Source organism: Strongylocentrotus purpuratus, unplaced genomic scaffold (assembly GCF_000002235.5).
Source record: "Strongylocentrotus purpuratus isolate Spur 01 unplaced genomic scaffold, Spur_5.0 spur5_scaffold_13, whole genome shotgun sequence".
In the NCBI taxonomy this organism is placed as follows: Eukaryota; Metazoa; Echinodermata; class Echinoidea; order Camarodonta; family Strongylocentrotidae; genus Strongylocentrotus; species Strongylocentrotus purpuratus.
The window spans coordinates 3,969,531-3,979,971 of record NW_022145598.1 but is presented as its reverse complement, the minus strand read 5'-3'; positions in this window follow the sequence as shown (position 1 = coordinate 3,979,971).

Genomic DNA, 10,441 nt, shown 5'->3' with positions numbered 1-10,441 from the left:
GTATTCAAGATTGGAGGAATTAATATCACCACTAACCTAATTTTATTAGTTGTTTAAAGTGAAATACGGAGGATGAAACTAAGACCAATCAAAGTGCATTATGAGCTCAGTCAGTGTGTGTGGGTGTAATTGGGTTTTTAAAGACGTGTTTCAATCAAATATGATTATTTACGTCTGGGGACCGACTTTTAACGTCACCATCCGAAAGACGTGACTCAGTTTCGAACCTGCGTCCTCGGCTGAATCAGTTTATGACTTCCATTGTTAGCTAGATTACAGGCGCACGCCACAAAGCCCCAGTAATAAAAAGGGTGTACTAATCGGTGCAATCAGGACCAATATTTCCCTTCTACATTATGACTTCATAACTCACAGTCCCCATGCAGTTCTCAATGCTGCTTTTTTGCATTTCAATTATAAATAAGTATATCATGTTGTGTTATTTACATTACGTTTTAAGGAATAATGTACTGATTAAGCATAATAATTCGTGAAACAAGCTCTAAATTCAGGTATCAACTATACACAAAACATGGCCAAATTGTTACTAAATGTAAAATAGTTCTTATTTTACTATATGGAAATAAGAGATTCGGACTCGTCATTAGGTTTTTCACCTTTAAACGCGGTAATTATAAACCAGAGGTTGCCAAATAGGGAAAGAAACTGTTTGATTTATTGTGGTTATTACCACGCAATAATGCCTTTATATTAGTATTTGCCATTGAACTCCGAAAGTACTCTAAACGAAAGTTCTATACAAGATGCACTAGATTCAAGGGCATGGTTTTCCTCTTGAGTTTGAAGTTTATCATCCAAACAAAAAGTACATCAATATAACAATCAAATGTGAAAGGTTAACATTGAAAGGATGAATAAGACCAGAAAATAGCATTTAATGCTAATCGTGTCTGGTACCACTAACATTAAAAATATCACAGCAATGAATGAGAATGCAATAAATAAATATGAATAACTATTGAATACATACTTAAGCTAAAAGCTATCCTACATCTAGGGTAAATATATTTTGTGATTAAATACAAAGCTTTGGTCTCTTACACTAAATAAAAGACAAAGAATTATATAACATAATATTTACAAAAAGACAAGAACCTTGGTTCAAAGTTAAAAACAATTATTATATTAACATTTGTGATATTAGAGTTCTACGAAAGCAAGACACTCAGCCTTTTCACACACAGCTAAAATTCTATAAACATGACTAGTATAAACGTGTTTCGAACGTGTTTAAACTAATCACGAGCCTTTCACACACAGAAATTTCGTTGCGATCGTTAATAGTTTCGTGATTAACTACTGCTCGTAAAATGCGCAGTAGTGCCATTGCGCATTGAAGGTCATGTCATGTCAATCAAAGCGCACGCTCCATCCAGTTTAAACACGTTTAAACACGAATTTCCTTTCACACACAAAATGTCAAGCTCTCTAGATACGAACTTCGTATCTGCAGCCTGCTTTTAGGGGCGTATGGATCGCGACTTCGTATCTATCCCAACATCGTATAAACGATGTTCACACTGGGAAATTTTGTCTATAAACATGTTTAAAACTTTACGATGATTCTAATCATCTCTAGATACGATGAATTTTAGCTGTGTGTGAAAAGGCTGCTAGAGATATTAGAATCACTCAACAGTTTTAAACATGTTTATAGACAAAATTTCCCAGTGTGAACATCGTTTATACGATGTTGGGATAGATACGAACAGCCTTTTCACACACAGCTAAAATTCATCGTATCTAGAGATGATTAGAATCACTCAACAGTTTTAAACATGTTTATAGACAAAATTTCCCAGTGTGAACATCGTTTATACGATGTTGGGATAGATACGAAGTCGCGATCCATACGCCCCTAAAAGCAGGCTGCAGATACGAAGTTCGTATCTAGAGAGCTTGACATTTTGTGTGTGAAAGGAAATTCGTGTTTAAACGTGTTTAAACTGGATGGAGCGTGCGCTTTGATTGACATGACATGACCTTCAATGCGCAATGGCACTACTGCGCATTTTACGAGCAGTAGTTAATCACGAAACTATTAACGATCGCAACGAAATTTCTGTGTGTGAAAGGCTCGTGATTAGTTTAAACACGTTCGAAACACGTTTATACTAGTCATGTTTATAGAATTTTAGCTGTGTGTGAAAAGGCTGGAAGTCGCGATTCATACGCCCCTAAAAGCAGGCTGCAGATACGAAGTTCGTATCTAGAGAGCTTGACATTTTGTGTGTGAAAGGAAATTCTTGTTTAAACGTGTTTAAACTGGATGGAGCATGCGCTTTGATTGATGTGACATGACCTTCAATGCGCAATGGCACTACTGCGCATTTTACGAGCAGTAGTTAATCACGAAACGATTAACGATTGCACCGAAATTTCTGTGTGTGAAAAGCTCGTGATTAGTTTAAACACGTTCGAAACACGTTTATACTAGTCATGTTTATAGAATTTTAGCTGTGTGTGAAAAGGCTGTTCGTATCTATCCCAACATCGTATAAACGATGTTCACACTGGGAAATTTTGTCTATAAACATGTTTAAAACTGTTGAGTGATTCTAATCATCTCTAGATACGATGAATTTTAGCTGTGTGTGAAAAGGCTGACTGATGCTTTCTCCCGTACAGATAGGGGTAGATCATTCCAATAGCGTGTGCCTCTGAATGACATTGAAAATTTATCCTGCGTTGTCCTTACTTTAGGCACACTCAATTTCTTACTTTCTCTTTGTCTAGTCTCATAGTTGTGCTCTATGAAACAGCCAGGGTAATAATCGGGAGCGCCAGGAGGGTCAAATCTGACTGACATGAGCGCTATACAAGAACCCACTATTATTATTTATTATTAATAATGAATAAGAGACTGCGGCAATTTATCATTCAATGATTGATACATAAAAACACAAATAGATAGTTGATGGAGTTGATACACATAATTTTAGGTCCCGGAATATCGGTTGTGAATGAGTCCTAATTGGACTAAACGTTATAACTCTTAGGGCCATCTTTTGGCTTCATAATAAACACTTCATGTTCATTTCATAATTACTTCCCAAACCTCAATTCCGTAGGTCATATGCGGTTGAATTAACGTTTTTATACAGTAACAGCAAAACACGCCTTGGCACAAACTGTCTTAATCTATATAAAACACCAACCTTCTTCCTAATACACTTATTAACCCTTTTGATATGAGGTTTCTACGTCAAGTGTTGATCTATATAAATTCCTAATGATGCAATATCTACCAAGGCTATTTCAGTCTCTGCTATTTTATTTAGCACTCCTTGAATTACTACTGATTGCCTACTCCCTCTTATTAAAAAATAATTAGTCTTTAAGAGATTGACTGTAATTTTATTCACCTAACACCATATGGTCACCTTATCAAGATGCCTATTAACTGAATCCATATTAATCAAATTCAGTCTCGGTGGAAACGTATGAAACAAGTTAGAATCATCGGCATAAAGTCTAAAATCAAAATAATTTGTTGAGTTTGGCAAATCGTTTATGTAAAAAAAAAAACAGTGTAAGTCCCAACACAGAACCCTGAGGAACACCACATGTTATTATCTGCTTAAATGAGCTATGTCCATCATAATTCACAAACTGAAAACTACTACAAAGATAATCTTTAAACCACTGAAGAGGCAGGCCCCTTATTCCATAATGTTCTAATTTTCCAGCCAATATTGCCTGATCGATTGTATCAAAAGCTTTCTGGAAATCTAGGAATACACCTAGTGTTACACTGCCCTTATCCAGTGATTTACGCACATCATTAACCAAATTAATCAAAGACAACTTAGTACTATAATGTTTACGAAAACCATACTGGTGCTTATACAAGACATCAATCCTTTCAAAATAATCAAGTAGCCTCTTGTTTACTAATTTTTCTAATATTTTGGCCAAAAGAGGCAAAACTGAAATAGGTCTTTAATTTCCTGGGACATTTATATCCCTCTTTTTAAAAATTGATGTAACTTTGGCTACTTTCATTGCCTCTGGGAACACACCGTTTAATAATGACTAATTAAAAATACAAGATAATGGTTTTGCAATTACTTCAGCAGCATCCTTCAGTATTCGGGCTGGAATAACATCAAGCCGCAAGCTTTCTTTACATTTAAAGTTAATCAATAGTCCTGTACCTCATAATGAGTAACTGGTTCCCAAAACATGGAGTTAATTATTCCATCACTAAGATAATCTTTAAAAGTAATAACATCGTCAACATTACCATTAATAGATTTAGCAAGGTAAGGCCCAACTTAAAAAAAACAAAAATCATTAAAGCCTTCTGATATTTCTTTCCCTGAGGTTACGACTTTCCCACTATTATCATCAACACAGAGCTTATCTACATGTGACGTTTTTACTTTAGTGTTTCTCTCTTCAAAAGCTTATTTATTGACTTCCATGTTTGTGCTGTATCGCTTTTATAGATTTCAAATTTATCACTATAATATTTCCTCTTCGCATTCCTCAAAACTCTAGTTAAAACATTTCTATTCGTTCTATATTTTTGCAAATTATCTACACTATAGTTTGATTTTAATACCCTACCATACAATTTAAGTTTTTTTTAAATTGACTTCTTAATAGCTCTAGTCAGCCACGGTTTATCATTTTTCCTCCTGGAAGAGTGACGATGAACAATCGGAGCATATTGATCACATATACCTATGAATGATTGAACAATTATATCATATGCTTTATTAACATCAGTACATTCATATAAATTTTCCCAGGATTACAAAACCGTTCGTTCTCATAGTGTTTATAACTTCTATATCGTACTTCTCCTTGTGGTTGTAATTTTAATAAAATAAAAAAAAAGCAAATATAGGAAAATGATCTGAAACCAGGGGCGGCCGATCTACTTCCAAAGTGGGGGGGGGGGGTACCAAGAAAAAAGGGCACTTTCTGGAAAAAAGGGCACTTTCTGGAAAAAAGGGCACCTACAAAGGGAAATCTCAAAGCGAAAATATACAATTTTTAGACATTGGTATATACCCCTATACATAGTGATTACAATTATCAGGGAAGATTTCAATATTTGTTTCATTTTATACACCATACAAGATATTGCTTAAGCATCATGCTTTGCAGTTGGGTTTGATTGTCTAAAAAATGACTGCGAGCGAGCGAGGAAAAATCTTAAGATGTGTGAGGTTGCAGTATATGGCTCCGCTAGAACTGTAAAACGCGACATAAATATGTGAACGATTCTTCAGTGTGCACCGCTCAGTACCGCCCACCTCCTACTTCCAAAACTTGGATCTGCTATAGCGATAGGCAAGTTGTCTTGTCTGTGTTTGAAACTCCAACTGCTGCCCTTCCTTTTCGCTTCCATTTCCTGCGCTGTTTTTTGTAAGTATGCATTTGTAAAAAATAACAAATATTGGTATAATTGTCGTATACTCATAAATAATTATGTGACATTATGGTGACAGAAATGCGTGGACAAAAAGGCCAGGGTTTGAAAATATAATTTTGCTCTTGGTTCTCCAGGACTGATCATCTCCAAAATCTGATCATGCCGATACAGATCAACCTCTATTCTTTCTCTTTAATATGTTTAGTATATATATATATATGTATGAGTTGTATGAGGAATTCAGATTGAGAGAGTGCTGAATAGATTACGATGACGTTGAAGGCATTCTAGAAAAGACCCTAAGAAAAGTTGTCTGCAAATAATAACAGAAAATAGTTCAGGAAGCCGTTTTCAGTTCATCGAGTGCATGTAGACTTAAGACTTATGCTCATGTGAGAATTGTTCCGCGGTCAACGAAATAAAGTCCGGAATAATGGACGCCGGAGCAAAAAGCTCGTGGATGTTGGAGCATATACACACATGCACTGCTCGACTGTGTTTTTCTTATGGATATAATTTATGAAAGCTCATAAACCTGATCAGTGCATATGTTCATTTTATTTTTCTTTTTCTTTCTTCGTTTCTTTTTTTCTTTCTTGAGTACTCCACACAAATATAAGCATTGCTCTTTAGTGGATCCGTCAATTTCCTTTAAAATTCAACGTAATTTAAATATGCTTGTATATATTGTATCCTAAAAATCGTATTTTTGTCTATGTATGGTACAAAGGGAGGGTTAAATGCGATTTAAGTAATAGATTATGATAAAATATATTATCGTTACAATGATTTCGTGACATTAAGTTATAGACTTTGGAATGTTACCTGTTTTTAATCATGGTTTTTATTAGCATTAAAACTGGGGCGCACTCAATATTTGTTATGAAGTTTTGTTATCTTCCAAATGTTCTGCAATGCATATTTGCTTTGAGGCATCGTAAATGTAGGTTTTCAAGTTCAAGTTTTATTTATCTTTCTTTCATAGGACACACATATAGCTCCGTTTAGTCTCATTTGACAACGCCCCCTATCTTTAGAGTCAGCAGCCTAACATTATAGCCTATGGAATTTTACAACAACAAAAAAAAATCGTTAAAAATTCATTTTTTGTTTAAACGAAAAGCACATCCACCCCGACGTACGTTATCACTAGCTCTTTCATTGGAACCCTCATGTTCCACTGACTTTTGAAAGTTCACCCACCGTAATTTGATCAAAATAGGTTGCACATGTGAAACAAGTCGAAATTTGGACTCAGTTTGCCGAGCGATTATAAGGTTTTAGGTCAAGCACACGAAGAATAAGAAGCATGAATTATAATAGATCAGTTCTGATCGGTTCATTATGTCCATTTCATCCAACCCCCCACCGTAATTTTTCCACTGAAGATAAGCAAACATTTTGCCGAGGTAAGCAAAAACATGAATATTCATGATCAGAATATGGCGTTACAATAGAAAGATGAGGTGACCTCGGTTGAAAGCAAGGCTTGTAGATTTAAGGTCCCTCATGAGCAGCTTATGAGTATGTCCTAAAAGAACAAACTCGTCGGATAAGAATAATGCATACATTTAAATGCTTACAAACTAAACTCACTAAACAACTGAGAAAATATAAACATAAATATAAAGTATAATAAAATCTACTGACTACTTAATAGTGGATATAAACTAGAAAAACAGGAAAAATTACGAGCAACAGGACTGAAACACAGACAAAAACTAAACAAGACAGACAGATGAATAGATGTGAGAAACGGGTTTTAAAAGGATCATTTAACGTGTGACAAAATTGAGCCCTATCTCATTATGAATGTCGCTTTAGAGCCCCCCGGAAAAGAAAGAAATTCTGCCGCCCCTGAAAGCTTCATTAAATAAGGACAAACACGTAACGACAACTTCAGGGTTTTTTCGTTGAACACACAATGTTTTTCTCAGGAGCCCCTGTACAGTTCCTATCAAAGTAAAGTGTACCCAACTTTGGTAGCTTCTAATTAAACAGTTATAACCTATGTGACCTTGAATCATATATCATGATAAAGGGTGACTAATACCCTGTCTAATGATACCATATTAATAATTGTGCTGCCCCATATTATGACTGCATGAGCAGAAAGCTTTTCAAAAAAAAGTATTATCAAAACCCTCTTGTACCAAGTTTGGGCTGGAGCAATGAATGGGTCAATGTCGCTATTCATAAGGACCGCTATTCATAAGGTCCGCTATTCATAAGGTCCACTATTCATAAGGACCGCTATTCATAAGGTCCGCTTTTCATAATTGGAGAAAAGGGTCATTATTCATAAGGGTCATTATTCATAAGAACCGCTATTCATAATCAAAGAAGAGGGTCGGTATTCATAATAGGAGAAGAGGGTCGCTATTCATAATACGACATGAGGGTCGCTATTCATAAGGGTCCCTATTCATAATATTACAAAAGGGTCGGTATTCATAATACAGAAAGAGGGTCGCTATTCATAATACGAAATGAGGGTCGCTATTCATAATACGAAATGAGGGTCGCTATTCATAATGCAAAATGAGGGTCGTTATTCATAAGGGTTATTATTCATAAGGGTCATTATTCATAATAAGAAATGAAGGTCGCTATTCATAAAAGGAGAAGAGGGTCGCTATTCATAATAGAAGAAGAGGGTCGCTATTCATAATAGGAGTAGAGGGTCGCTATTCATAATAAGAAATGAGGGTCGCTATTCATAATAGGAGAAGACGGTCGCTATTCATAATAGAAGAAGAGGGTCGCTATTCATAATAGAAGAAGAGGGTCGCTATTCATAATAGGAGAAGAGGGTCGCTATTCATAATGGGAGTAGAGGGTCGCTATTCATAATAAGAAATGAGGGTCGCTATTCATAATAGGAGAAGAGGGTCGCTATTCATAATAGAAGAAGAGGGTCGCTATTCATAATAGAAGAAGAGGGTCGCTATTCATAATAGGAGAAGAGGGTCGCTATTCATAATGGGAGTAGAGGGTCGCTATTCATAATAAGAAATGAGGGTCGCTATTCATAATAGAAGAAGAGGGTCGCTATTCATAACACGGGAAGAGGGTCGCTATTCATAATAGGAGAAGAGGGTCGCTATTCATAATGGGAGTAGAGAGTCGCTATTCATAATAGGAAATGAGGGTCGCTATTCATAATAGGAGCAGGGGGTCGCTATTCATAATAGGAGAAGAGGGTCGCTATTCATAATAGGAGTAGGGGGTCGCTATTCATAATAAGAAATAAGGGTCGCTATTCATAATATGAAATGAGGGTTGCTACATGTATTCATAATACGAAATGAGGGTCGCTATTCATAATAAGAAATGAGGGTCGCTATTCATAATAGGAGTAGAGGGTTGCTATTCATAATACGAACTGAGGGTCGCTATTCATAATAAGAAATGAGGGTCGCTACTCATAAAAAAGAAATGAGGGTCGCTATTCATAATAGGAGTAGACGTTCGCTATTCATGATACGAAATGAGGTTCGCTATTCATAATACGACCCCCCCCCCTCGGCTACGTTCCTGGTCCTGTAGGGGGGGGGGGGCGATATATAGCCCTGAATAGTTGTCTCTCTGTCGCTTTCTTTCTTTGCTGAGGATAAGATACATGATAGATCAACCCCTTGAAGGTAACACCGCCCTCACCCTTAAACACACACAGGCTACGCCATCTATGAACTACTGGCTGATGACCGGAATGATGGGACACGTTCATTATTTAGGCACGCCTTTCTTTCTTCAGAAATGTGAGTTTTCAATAAATATTTTCTTAAAATGTTGGGGACCATGTGGCCTACCCCACCCCCCCGGCCTACGCTGTAGCCATGGGGTGTCCATTATGTCGCTTTCTTATTAACATTTAGTTTATTGCTTATGTCATTTTGACTTTTTCGGTATTATGAATAGCGACCCTCTCGTCGCATGATGAATAGCGACCCCCTACTCCTATTATGAATAGCAAACCTCATTTCGTATTATGAATATCGACCCTCTTCTCCTTTTATGAATAGCGACCCTCTTCTCCTATTATGAATAGCGACCCTCTTCTCCTATTATGAATAGCGAACCTCATTTCGTATTATGAATAGCGACCCTCTTCTCCTATTATGAATAGCGACCCTCTTCTCCTATTATGAATAGCGACCCTCTTCTCCTATTATGAATAGCGACCCTCTTCTCCTATTATGAATAGCGAACCTCATTTCATATTATGAATAGCGACCCTCTTCTCCTATTATGAATAGCGAACCTCATTTCGTATTATGAATAGCGACCCTCTTCTCCTATTATGAATAGCGACCCTCGTCTCCTTTTATGAATAGCGACCCTCTTCTCCTATTATGAATAGCGACCCTCTTCTCCTTTTACGAATAGCGACCCTCTTCTCCTATTATGAATAGCGACCCTCTTCTCCTATTATGAATAGCGAACCTCATTTCCTATTATGAATAGCGACCCTCTTCTCCTATTATGAATAGCGACCCTCTTCCCCTATTATGAATAGCGAACCTCATTTCGTATTATGAATAGCGACCCTCTTCTCCTATTATGAATAGCGACCCTCTTCTCCTTTTATGAATAGCGACCCTCTTCTTCTATTATAAATAGCGACCCTCTTCTCCTATTATGAATAGCGACCCTCTTCTCCTATTATGAATAGCGACCCTCATTTCCTATTATGAATAGCGACCCTCTTCTCCTATTATGAATAGCGACCCTCTTCTCCTATTATGAATAGCGACCCTCTTCCCGTGTTACGAATAGCGACCCTTATAAGTAATGAACCTTATTTCGTATTATGAATAGCGACCCTCTCCTCGTTTTATGAATAGCGACCCTGATTTCATATTATGAATAGCGGTCCTTATGATTAATGACCCTTAATGTGAATTATGAATAGCGACCCTCATCTCACGTTATGAATAGCGGTCCTTATGATTAACGAACCTTATTTCATTATGAATAGTGAACCTCTTTTGCCATTATGAATAGCGGACCCGGAAGTACGGGAATTTACAC